Raw genomic sequence first — 14,302 nt, forward strand, 5'->3', positions numbered from 1 at the left:
TCATTTTACTAGCTATCTCAAATATTAAATTAATTATAATTCATTGAATTAAATTAGCTCACAAATTAAGTTACTACTTTACCTTATAGATTTATCTAAATTTAAATAAATGTGTAGTGAAGATTATTGCTGGAGAACCTTTTAAGTGTAGTGAAAATATTTGTAATTTAAATTTATGTATTGTATTGATTAAGGCTGGTTGCGTGGAAGAGAAGGCCTTATGGCCTTAACTCTGCCAGCGAAAATAAAACATTATTATTATTATTATTATTATTATTATTATTATTATTATTATTATTCTCAAACACCTTTAACCTATGTTCCTCTCTCAGAGTGAGAGTCCAAGTTTCACAACCATATAGAACAACCGGTAATATAACTGTTTTATAAATTCTAACTTTCAGATTTTTTGACAGCAGACTAGAATTATATGTGTTAGGACCAATTATTTTTGGAAAATCGAAAATTACCAGAAAAATTTCGGCTACAGATTTATTATTAGTATAGATTCTTTATTAGTATAGATTATTATTATTATTATCATTATCATTGACATTATCATTATTATTAATATTATTATTATTATTATTATTATTATTATTAAATTAGTAACTAGTAAATAACTGATAATAGTCATCAAAAGATTAAAAAAGGAATTAAAATGGAGATATAGCATAGTAATTATTTTATCATTCAAGGGAAGATGTAGGCCTATACATTCAGGCACTTATATAAGAATAATTATGGTAAGACTTGCTGATACTCGTATTACATTTTCTCCCACAGAACAGCGAATAAATTCCTCTCCCCATTCTGTACGAAACCTTCTGTTCCTGCTCGTATAGACAGAAGGTTTATAGAGCGACATGGTACCGACACTGCTTACCTTCAGTACGTGAGCGATACAGAGAGCAATGTACAGGAAACTCCCCTTACCAGTATGAATGTCTTTGATTACACGATGTAATCACGATACCCAGTTTGGTCACCGCTGCTGTACAGTCGGAACTACTCCGATGTCTAAATAAATCAATTGGATACAATTCAATACATATAGATGCTTGCGCGTCCTCTTAGGTTTCATTTGAAAAGATAAATAGTAATGTAAAAAGAACACACTGTAGAACATTTACAGAATTGTGTTTTATGAGTTTGTGCTGAATGTGGACCAGAAGACACTTTGGGATGACGTTGCACGAGGCCATTGTAGATAAAACAGCATAACGCGGCGCAGATAAGGCCTGTACAGTATCAGCACGATCACCGGACGGGATGTAAAGGAGGCGTCTGATTGGGATTCACACGACGGGGCTTAAAAACTTGCACGGGCCTTTGTGTGCATCCCCGCCGGCAGAGATACAGTAGCCTGTATCAGCCATTGTAACCTGGCGTTCCAATGCTGCGTGTAACCAATCAATGAATCCTAAATCAATGCTCAAAGTGCAAGTGAAGAGAGCTGTATTGGCCACAACTGTCCTATAGTCCATATTTGATTAAAACATATAGGCCTAAATGCAAGGATGATTTGAAAGGATGTTGCAGCAGTGTATTGGAGAGATGTTATTTGGACTTGTCACTATGCTTACAGTTTGGATTTATAGATGAACAATAAAATCAGGCAAGCATAAAGGCGCTAAAATTGAAGTCAGTAAATGCTACTTTTTGAGTTTTCCGTCTTATTATTGTATTGTATTGTATTTATTAACATTCCATGGTATTCACACATTGCTTCACAGGTGGAATATGGAACAAGTCAAAAAAACTTAATACTACCACAGTTTAGTATACAGGGTGTTTAAAAAATACGGGGCATAATTTCAGGTATGTATTTCCCACATGTAGACAATCAAAGTAGTTCATTGCAACATGTGTCCGGAAATGCTTTATTTCCGAGTTATGGCCTTCACAACATTGAAATTCACCGGAACGTTTTTCTTTCCGCAGGTCGTTGCCGTCAAAGGAGACATTAAGAGGGCACTCTGACAGTTCATTCCGAGGCGAAGGTTACATTCAGTGTTGTGTAGGCGATAGACTGTGCGACATGTATTCAAATCAAGAGCTGGCAGAGATACACTTCATGTACGGTAAGGCGGACGGCAATGCTGCGCTGGCTCGTTTTTTTACCAGGAGAGGTACCCACAGTGACAATGCCCAGATCGGAAGATATTTGTACGTCTCCATTACCGTCTGTGCGAGTATGGAAAATTTAACTCTCCTGGTTTGGGAAGGGGACGACCAAGATCTACAACTCCAGAAGTACAGGAGGAGATTCTGGAGGCTGTGAACATGACTCCTTCTATCAGCACACGAAGGGTAGCGTTGCAAGTCAATGTTCCTCATACGACTGTCTGGAGACTGTTGGAAATACATACCTGAAATTATGCCCCGTATTTTTAAACACCCTGTATACAGTTGTGAAGGTCAATACTTACTAAATATGCAAACATAGACAGTTGAAATATGCATCCATAGATAGTTGCTAGCCACCAGGATCGCTACTATCGCCTCATCACAGACTCTTTCCCTAGCAGACGATAAAATGTATTGTACCTTTGATATCGTGTTCTTTTGAAAAATTAACACCTTCCTTCCACTATTGAAATACGAAATACATAAGGTTTATATATTATTTTCATAAAGTATATATTATATTTTATAAACTCACCTTCCTAGATCTCTCGAAGAAGGATAACTCTGACCTCTTTTTCTTACAATTTATAGTGCAACAAACGTCTCCTTGTCCCATATTATTACTCCAATTATTGTATTTTAGCCATTTACAATTATTACAACCGATAACGAACATTTCACAGTTTACACAAGTTTTCACAACAATGCGAAATACGGCATAGTCAATGCCTTTTCCATCTAGACCAGGCCGTAATATATGTTCGGGTTTTCTATTTCAGTGTATGGAGCTCAGTGAATTATTATATTATAACTTTATTGCGTATCATAGCTAAGTTTTATTTAGTGTAATGTGTCCATAAGTTCCCTTTACTTCTTGTTGCATAATATGTTGCAGAAATAATTACAAAACTGTGTTATTTTAATGTGAGGGGAATTTTACATGTTAACATAATCTGTTCGCGTCAACATTTCAAGTTTAGAATGGAAGCTGTCTTGAGGTTTAATAAAAAAGAATTTATATTGTGATTTCAATTTAGTACATCTACCTTCCTTAATTTTAGACAAAACATTTACCATACCACTCTTAAACATAACCTATAATATTTTCATATGAATGGCAGGGCATTGGAGACCACTAAAATTAGACAGAAAGGGGCAACTGGGACAGTAAACATAACCTATAATTTCAACATATCTAAATATCCGTGCGGTGCAACTGAAAAATTATTGAATCATGTATAAATGAATGTACAAGAATTTCGCAATATTTAATCGAAATAAAGGCAGGTATTACATATAAGGTCCCGCATCGTGGCGTCGCGGTCTAAGGCATCCCGCCTAGGACTCGCGTTACGGAATGCGCGCTGGTTCGAGTCCTCATGGGGGAAGAAATTTTCTCATGAAATTTCGGCCAGTGTATGGGACCGGTGCCCATCCAGCATCGTGATGCACTTGGGGAGCTACGATAGGTAGCGAAATCCGGTTGCGAATACCAGCTATAACGGCTGGGGGGATCACCGTGCTAACCACATGATACCTCTATTCTGGTTGGATGATCGTCTACCTCTGCTTCGGCATGTGGGCGTGAGGCCAGCAGCCGGGTGGTCGGTCTAGGCCCTTCACGGGCTGTAGCGCCACGGATTATTATTATTATTATTATTATTATTATTATTATTATTATTATTATTATTATTATTATTATTATTATTACATATAAGAACAACGTAATTTTCACACCAAAAATAATATTACACCTTAACTCGCAAGGAATTATGTCTGAAGTGACGCCTAATCATTCTTTTAAATGTTATTAATGCAATTACACTACATTTTAGAGCAATATATGTTACTTCTTATGCATTCCAATTAATTTATATGGTTGAAACGCCGCCCTTCGTGATCGGGTTAAGCGAGTCACATGGTCAGCCTTACGGCCTGTATTAGATCACGATGCCAGTGACACAGTCTATTGTTCCTAGAACTCCTCCAAGCGGCTAGCAACTATCGCGAGAAATGCAAAAAATCACCCAAATGCGACTGTATATAGTAGACTGTGATACTACTATAAAGTCTAAGGGTGCTATTCATAGACATTTCGCTAGCCCGCGCTACGAGCGTGCTAAACTAGCCCCGGCTATCGACTGGTTATTTGTACGTGATTCATATCATATCATATCATATTGCTAACACTGGTTTATGAATACGAAAAAACTTTAGTTCGCTGATCATCCACCGGAAGCCCGGGCTAAGAATGTCTATGAATACGGCCCTTAATTTATAGTCACAGTCTAGTTGAAATAAACGAGGCACGTCCATAAAGTAACTTTCCCACTCGTCCCACAGTTAGCAAACCATATGTTGCGCGAAGCGACTGCGTGTACGTGATAGAGTAATGTACTAGCATGGCGCATGCGCCAGCGGAACTTCCCGAGTGCTCTCAGTAGCTTCGTTGCATTAGTTGAAGATGGACTATTCCAGCTCCCGCCGCGTGTGAAGTGCAATTAGTAATAAAGTTTTGAATGCACGGGGCATAGCGCCGATTGAAATTTATCGTCAGCTGTGCCAGGTCTATGAGCCTAACGTCATGAGCAAGCAGATGGTGCTTTGCTGCTGTAGACAATTTTCAGCAGGACGACAAAATTTGCCTGACGAGGAGCGCAGTGGGAGGCCAACCATCATCACAGACGACCTTGTGGAGCGAATTCCATGACACGAAACTCCTCTTGCTTGCTTCGAAGTCGTTATCTTGTGTAGCACAACACTACGTCTCTGGTGGTGATGACATGAACTAGCAAATAAACACACAATAACTTGAGATTTGTCGCTTTCACCATTCTCAATAATTGATATTTTGTCATTGTTGTCACTCTCGCTAGAGATCTTTAATTTTGCACCATTCTTTTTTAATCACTCTGTATATGCCAACCCAGTAATAAAATATATTTTACCAAATATCAGAGCTCTAATAATTACAAATATACCTGATATTAGCCTTGGAGTTAGGAAGAACCTCGAAAAAAATCCGAACCAGATAACCAGTCCAATCGGGATTCGAACACACTCCCGAAGTAAAAAAAAATGAAATTATGAAATGAAGTCACCCTCGGATCGGTAGGGAAATGGAACATCGCCTAAGTTCCGCTGGCGCTCACCTTACATTCGCTTTACAGTTAGGGAAAACCTCAGGCAATCATTCCAAGCCAAATTCGAACCCATGTCCGGTCGTAGACCCGGAATAAGAACCCCGCCAGATCATGCCAGTAACTGGCAGACTGTAGTCTTCACGTGCAGATAGCGTGCCTCATGTCATGACAGAACCCCTTCACCAGATCATCCTGATAACAGATCTAAATGTAATGAAGGGCGTCGACCACATTTCACTCTGCCCACGAACGCAACTTGAAATACACTTCGCCGATTGCGTAACTACAACTAAATTTTGTTTCCATGCATACGTGGTGGCAGATAAGGCAATATGAAACGTATTTTTTCTTACTCTTATTCGCAATGGTAAGTTTTTTTTTTTTTTTTTTTTTTTTTTTCACTTTCACAAAGTAATATCCCTCATCAAAAGGGGTTCAATATTATAGATTTTAGTAGAACTAATTCATTTTCTAATGACGTCAAATCTCTATGTTTCCTATAAACAGCTACAGTATTAAAAAAAATAGCCTATTTGTACTTTTCGTTGCGAATTCCAAAAACACGCAGACGAAGCAAGATAGTATTCGCCGTTGAAACTTCTCACTGTTGTAGGATTACATTCCCTTGGCATGTACACTTCTATATATCTATATATATATAATTTGAACTGGTAATGGAAATTACGGGAAAACGGCTGAACGGATTTTAATGAGTGACCCCTCATTTTCATGCCTGGCATCCAAAGTTTTTCGGAAAAGTAGTAGTTTTCAGTGAAATATCAATTTTCCTACATAATTTTCCTATTTTCCAAAATCCACCTGTTGTCAGTTTTGAGAACTAATGTTATTGAATCACTGCCGACTTGACTGAATTTCAGAACAAAACACATACTACAATAAACAATAGGCTATTACACGAAGGCCTTGACCTGCAGGATTGCAGACATATTTAGAGCTCAATTAAATTTGTTATTAATAACTGATTCTGCAGTGTATAATTTTCTGAGTACAGCTGTGTATTGGATATTCAAATCTACGAAACTTGAGGTGGTTTGATAATATTATTACCATTAGAAATGAAATATTATTATAGTTAATATCATTAATTGTACATAATATTGATGCTATATTGATGACATTAAAGAGAAACGTTTTGAGGTTATGTAAATAAATGTAGAAAATATCTTAATTTAGATCTTCATTTCTATAATTTACTAAGTGAATGCTATATATAACTACAAAACTTAAGTAAGATAATAATATTGTTATTAAAAATCAAAATATTTTTATACTTATGAAACCAGTGGGGTTGGGTCTTTTTCATATACTTAATGGCGGTGTAGTGTAGATATTGATATGTGTCATTGTCTTCAGTATTGGCTCGAGAGAGCGCAAAAATTACAGTTCCTAAGGAAAGATAAAAAGGTATTACTTACTGATAAAATAAGAGACCTAGAAAATGTTGTAGTCTCCAGATCATTTCAGCAAGATCTCTTAGTAGGATAAAATGATTTTACGCTCTACATGTCAAGTTCTACATGCAGCAGCTATACGAAAATGCTATTGTTCGAAAGCTTAGCTAACCTGACATTTTTTTAACTTTTGCCTACAATCCACAATGATCTGAAATAGCTACTGCTATCGTCCTGACATTGATACTTGCGTTTTCGCGTTGAAACTCAAAAACTGAAGTTGGATAGGTTCAAGAAAAAGTATTTGGCCTCAAAAAATCCATTAAGAGGGAGTATGTTTCATTATTGTGGAAGCAAATAACTATCAAAAAGACAAGTATCCTTCATTGAAAATAAATCTGAAAAATGTTTATTTGAACGTCTAACGAACTTAGTTTGCAGCAGCATTTTCTGCACAAGCCACTAGTATTATTTTAATGTACCGAAGTACATATGATATTTCCATGCAGATATTCTGCGTCATCATACGATGAAAGAGTAATGGAACGGAGAAAAATTCTCTCCGGCGCCGGGATTTGAACCCGGGTTTTCAGCTCTGTGTGCTGATGCTTTATCCACTAAGCCACACCGGATACCCACCCCGGCGTCGGACAGAATTGTCTCAGATTAAGTTCCAACTCTTGGGTTCCCTCTAGTGGCCGCCCTCTGCACTACGTCATCGTATGATGACGCAGAATATCTGCATGGAAATATCATATGTACTTCGGTACATTAAAATAATATATATGATATGCGTAAATCACTTCGTGATTTAAGACGGCCCTTATTCCGTCGGATCCCGGCCAACTAGTCACTCATAACGAGTGCACCTCAGCACATGTGTGGACTTCAGTCCTACGTTCATAGACATCTATGACGTAGTGCAGAGGGCGGCCACTAGAGGGAACCCAAGAGTTGGAACTTAATCTGAGACAATTCTGTCCGACGCCGGGGTGGGTATCCGGTGTGGCTTAGTGGATAAAGCATCAGCACGTAGAGCTGAAAACCCGGGTTCAAATCCCGGCGCTGGAGAGAATTTTTCTCCGTCCCATTACTCTTTCATCGTATGTACACTTCTGTTAAGATCGATAGAACCATGTATAAATGAATTTGCATTGGCATTGAATTGCAATGTTTTATTAACTCTTAAATTGGCAATGTGTCCTAGAGGATACAACAGGTTAATAGGCTATATGCTGTAATTTTAATAGAACAATTGAAAAAAAAATAGGTAGGAAAATTAAAATTTCACAATACTATAATATTGCACAACACATAAAATATGGACATTGCGATAGTTGTTTTCTTTACAGTCCGACACGGTTTAATAAACTAGAAGAGAAATGAAGTTTTGCCAATTTAAGGGTTAAAAATTGCCGCAATACCGGCATTAAAAATTTTTACGATATTTTTATTCAGTGGTTCCCAAAGTGGGGTTGCGACCCCCTCGTGAGTTGTGTAAAGAGGTGACGAGGTTGCGAGATGATTTACAAAGTAAAACAAAAAAAGGCTTGTTAACATATTATGCGTTTATTTTGTATTAAGAAACGTAAATAAAGTTAACATGAAAATGAAATGTTTCAGTATAGAAAAATATGCGATAAATGTGCCTCTTTTTCACAAACCAGCTTCTCAAATCTAGGTTCTGTATTCGATACATACACTACAAAATGAAATCATTTTTAAATTAAAGATGATTTTCCGTTTTTTGTTTCGGTGACAGTCGTAGACGAGAAATTTATTTCACATAAGTTAAATATGAGGTTGAATATGGTATAACATTTTTTTTCTTTTAGAAGCTCGTTTTATTCTTCCATTTTTAGTGTAAAACTGATCTATGTTCTGGCAAAAAAGTCTAATTTTAACATTCCATCAGTACATTTTTCATTCGTTTTTTTGTTTAAATTTCAGTCAATTGAACGTAACTGTTTAAGGGGACACTTCACTAAAAATGACAACTTTATTTCTAATAATTTTTTCAACCAAATTTTGAGAGTATGTTTACTATGTAAAAGACTAATAAAATTTCAAATTGTTAATTCCCAAATGTTTTAGTTTTTATTTTTTATTTCTCTATTTTTTATAGGCCTAGACTTATGCCTATTTTCAAACCCAAGTTTTTAGTAGAAGGTGTCAATTTTTAAGCTTCCTTTTTGTTGCATTCACAACACATAGAGAAACATTCCTATGCATTTATTTTATGAAATATCTCATTTATTCACTAAAAAAAAAACGAAATTTTGAATATGTTATTTTTTTATAATTCATTAAAAATATTAATAAAATAAACTAGCAGCATTTACTACAAAATAAATGCATAGAAATATGCAGCTACCTCATAAATACTTGCAGAAAAATTTTAATCCAGATTGATTAATATTTGGCATAAAAAGTTGGTGTTGAATAAGAAAAATTAACTTACGGAAAAATGGATTGAAATAAAATGAATATTTATATAACGCATACTAATTAAAATCCTCCTCCGCTACATTCATCTAGTAACTTCAGGGAGCCAACTTTTAAACAAAATGTTACCAGAATAAGTTCAAGGGAAAAAATTGTTCCGGGACCGGGTATTGACTTCGGAACCCTTCGCTTAGCGCACGAATGCTCTACAGACTGAGCTACCCAGGAACTATACAGGACACCGTCACAATTTTTCCCTTTATATCCACACAACTCAAATGGGCTGACAAGACTCCAGAAACCCAACTAAAAATGTTACTAGATTTTTAATAAACTTGTAAAAAAAATTCTTTGATGAAAAAATAATTTTGACAGCTCTTTAAATGTCACGCCCCCTTACAGCCTTAATTTTAAAACATTTTTTAAACATATTTGTAATCAGGATTGAACTAAATTCATTTGGGGTTTGAAAATATGCATTCTAAAGACGTGAAATAGCGAATATTTTTTTTTTTGGAAAATTTTCACAATTTTCAGTGGAGTCTGCTCTTAATAGAAACGTATTTAGTAACCATATATGACTGTCGTAATTGTTTTGCGTTTCTTCCAGAAAATACTCAAAAAGCTGTTGTTTAATGATATTCATAAAATATTTCGTGTAATTATTGCACAATGTACTTCTATTTCGATCGTTTATTGGATGGTATCCACTGGCTTTGAGTAAACTTATTGTTGTTTTCGATTTTGCAAGGACTTAATTCTCTGAAAGGAAGATCGCAAACAAAAGCCTAGCCCGAAAAGTGGGTTGCGCCTTCTAAAAGTTTAGGAACCGCTGTTTTAATCTTTACTGTGTTATGGAAAGTATTTTTCTTCTGCGTATGTACTCTGTCATCGAAGCTATATGGTAATATTAATTGGAGAAAAATGTGTGCTGTCTTCATTGATGAGGCAATGTGTCATCTAAATTGCATAGTTTATCTTAGTTGTTGATTACAACGATTCAATAAAACACTGTGTTTTCCCGCTTTCAGTCGGACTGTATCCGGAAGTGCGTTATCGTGGGAATATGGCCAGGATGAAGTTGTCCCCTCATCAGCTGAGCGAAAGCTGTCAGTAGGCGAGGGTATTGGCCTGGCATCGATCAGCGGACACACAGGACTGTCCCAACATAATAAGGCGTCAGAAATCCTATGAACCTGTCCGCACGACATGTCGGTTTTCCCAGGAATGCGTTTTCATTATTTACGTTAGAAAGAGAACTAGAATTAGATTCCTGTTTTGCAGCCGCCGTATGCAGAGCAGATGTAGGCCTGATAGCAACGGGCGATCCTCTCCAAAGTCTCCGATTTCAACCGACTCTCAAAAGAAAGAGGAAAGTGCAAGGGCATTTTTATCACCTTTATTAGGAAGTTCGACTCAATTTTACAAAAACAATCAGTAGTGTGCTTCTACACGTGCTCCCTCAGTAGCACGAAAAATATTCAAACCATACTCAATTTCAGTCCATGTTTTCTATAGCACTGTGTTCAGAACGTGGGAAGAGTGATAATAGGAGAAAGAATAAAGTGCATAAGATTTGAAGAGTCCACTGCAAGAATGATGGATGTCATTTCGAATACACAATAAATGCGAAGCAATGATATTTACTTTGTGTCGCCCTGCTAATCCTCCATGCATAAATCTTTCAACCAACGTGATACCGTGCAAACCAAAGGATGAAGCTGTAAAATATCTTGGAGTGCAGTTAGATCGCCCTCTATCATGGAAACATGACATCAACAACAAACTTAAATTGGCCTACTCAAGACTCACTGAATTATATCCGCTCCTCAACAAGAAATCATCTCTAAAGCTACACAATTGCATGCTACTTTACACATCTCTATTACGACCTCTAATGCTTTTTGCCTGTCCTGTCTGGGGAGGAGCTGCAATAAGTGAAATTAAACACATCCAGTCATTTCAAAATAAAGTCCTACGAATTTCACTCAATTCCCCTTGGTTTGTCCGTAACAGCCAACTACACAGAGAAACTGGTATTGACACAATCCAACAGTTTATTCAGTCACAAGCTAAGAAGTTCTATAACAACCTAGAATATGTTCCAGGCGCCATCCACTACTCTCTCGGAAAGAAGTCCACATTTCCCACCAGAATCAAGAGCCGACTTCCAATGGATCTCATATTCTAATCAAAACTTATCACACCAACCTATGTAAATAATTATTTATTAACAATTATTTTGTTCATTGAGGAGCCCAATCTAGGCTCCCCTCAATTCAGTGTCATGTATTGTATTTACATATTTAGAAATGATCTGTATAGCGCTAAATGCGCTGATCGATCAATAAATTATTAAAAAAAAATTGGAATACATTTTGCAGGAGAAGCAATTGAAAGTTTGAAATGCTTAGCGCTCAAAGCTTAACTGTGATTTTCCGATCATTACTGGACAATGACTATCAGTGTTAATGCCATGTAACTCTCTATGTACATTCTATATGTCTTAAGCTATGCATTGACAGTCTTGGTTCATTTTCGACAAGAAAGTGACATCCATCATTCTTGCAGTGGACTCTTGTTGATGATATGGCGTTGTTAGCAGAAGAGGAAATGATACTAAGGATATGCTACTGGAGCTAAACGACAGCTGTGAGCAGTGTGGGATGAAGATAAATGCAAATAAGACAAATAGCATGATCATAGGAAGAAAAATACACAAGATAAACTTGCGAATTCTAAATGAAGCAGTAGAGCAAGTGGACAGCTTCAAATACTTGGGGTGTACTATAAGCAGTAACATGAGCTCCTGCCAGGAAGTCAAAAGGAGGATAGCAACGACAAAGGAAGCTTTTAATAGGAAAAGGAGCATCTTCTGCGGATCTCTGGAAAAAGAACTAAGAGACTAGTGAAGTGCTTTGTATGGAGTGTGGCATTGTATGAGGCAGAAACATGGACATTACGACGAAGTGAAGAGAAGCGAATAGAAGCATTTGAAATGTGGATATGGAGAAGAATGAAACGTGTGAAGTGGACAGACAGAATAAGAAATGAAGCTGTGTTCGAAAGAGTGGGTGAAGAAAGAATGATGCTGAAACTGATCAGGAAGAGGAAAAGGAATTGGTTGGGTCAATGGCTGAGAAGAAACTGCCTGCTGAAGGATGCACTGGAAGAAATGGTGAACGGGAGAAGAGTTCGAGGTAGAAGAAGATATCAGATCATAGACGACATTAAGATATATGGATCATATGAGGAACAAAGAGGAAGACTGGAGAAAGCTGGGCATGCAGTCAAAGACCTGCCCTCGGGCAGAACAATGAATGAATGAATGAATGAATGAATGTTCTCTATAGCAGAGGCCTATCTAGTGTTATAGTTGCTATTGCTTTCATAATGCTATCACGTATTGTGAGGCCAGTTAACTTGGTGGAATAGCGGCCATGCTATTGTTCCAGTTTGTTGGAAGATTACAACAATGTTTAATAAATGATAATAGTACATTATGCAACGAGCCTATAATGGTAGTAATTAAGATGCGAGTATGTTTGTTTATGAAACGAGCGCAAGCGAGTTTCATAATTTTCATACGAGCGTCTTAATTCCCATTAGAGAAAAGTTTCATACGACTTTTTATGCTCGACCATATTTCTAACTTGAAATTATTCAGACGTATTCATGTTATGGTTATGTAAGTGAGGAGTGAACTGACCTGAATTGTGAGATGTGCGCAGATGCGAAAGTATGGATTTTTTTCCGAAACACGAATGTCATTGACCTTGATATAATCTAGAAAATAACATGAACATTAGGCTTGATATAACCTGGAAATTGATTTAGAATTGAAAAACGAGATGAAAAATTCAATTTATTTGAATATTATTTACAATTAACGCTAATTATTATAGTAACAGGACATAACCTTCTGCGACAGTATTGGATTTCCAGCCTCCGTGACTTTTCGCTAATTGTCTTTCGATTGCATATCCGAGAATAATCGATACTTGCGGTTTTATAATGGTACAATCAGTACAAAGGTGATTTTTCATTGGCTAAACAACTGAATTATAAAGAATAGGTGTACTTTAATGAGGTGCATTAAAGGGCTACTACCAGTTGTATAATTACTACATTTCGGCATGGTCGAGCATAAAAAATTAAATATTACAGTACTTTCCCAGTGTACAAGGACTCTGAAATTTGCCTGTGAAATAAACTTTCAACTGAAATCATTAGCTACTTTAATATAACCATTTAAATTTTGTGCCTTTTTTGGCCCACTGTGTATTTTAAAATCTATAACTATTGAAAATTTTTTGTTTTATGTTCAACTTTATGATTATGTTGCCACATACAAAACAAATGCATATCTATGTTAATAAACCGATTTTATTTATTTATTTATTTTTTGTAAACCGATCTCACTTGACGATATGTGTCAGAGAAGGAACATTGTCTGTATACATATGAAGTCTGATTAGTGTAATATGTAGCTAATCGACGATGTCTGCAATTGAGGGGGAAAGGAACTGGCCACTCTACCCCATTATCTCCTGGCCTAGTTGCCTCATAAGTGGTATCAGTTGTGAGGTTCAGATCTGTCTTCGGACAGTTGACAAAAAACAACAAGCCGGTTTTCTTTTATTTTGTAAACCGTCTCGAGATTCTACATCTCTTTACACGCCCTCTCAGAGGGTCGCGACACAAACTTTGGTAATCACTGCTTTCTACATCACCCTCACTTCATCTATCATCTGCAACAGTTAAAAATAGACTGAAATGAAGTCTCGGGGACAGTACGGGTTTCCGTTGATGATATAGGTCTTACCGCTCCTGATCCTGGGGTTTATCAGCTACTCGTCTTGAAGATGAGACCTGGCTTCGTCAGAGCTGAGGCTGGATGATCCACCTATCAGCATCGGATTCACGAAAACCACCAAGACCAGCTGTCGGACTTGAACAATCATCGTATATACTTGGGTAAGGTGCACAAAAGGTCAACGCTGGCCTAAGTACAAGGACCCTTGAAGGGTCCAAGCAAGACAGTACAGATTTTTCAAGTAAAAAAATCCAAGGCTTAACAGGAAATCGAACTGAGATCGCCTGCATGACAGGCCGAAGGTCTGAGAATTCAGCCACAGCAGGAGTCGTAACAAGATTAGAATCTGCTGTCGT

General features: G+C 36.9%; 1 non-coding gene across 1 annotated transcript; it reads right to left on the reverse strand.

The window, feature by feature from the left end:
• Positions 1–7,245: 7,245 nt before the first annotated feature.
• Positions 7,246–7,317, reverse strand: TRNAC-ACA (transfer RNA cysteine (anticodon ACA)). The gene has a single exon. It is a non-coding gene; the product is annotated as a tRNA-Cys (tRNA).
• Positions 7,318–14,302: the final 6,985 nt, after the last annotated feature.

This window comes from Periplaneta americana, chromosome 1 (genome assembly GCF_040183065.1).
Source record: "Periplaneta americana isolate PAMFEO1 chromosome 1, P.americana_PAMFEO1_priV1, whole genome shotgun sequence".
In the NCBI taxonomy this organism is placed as follows: Eukaryota; Metazoa; Arthropoda; class Insecta; order Blattodea; family Blattidae; genus Periplaneta; species Periplaneta americana.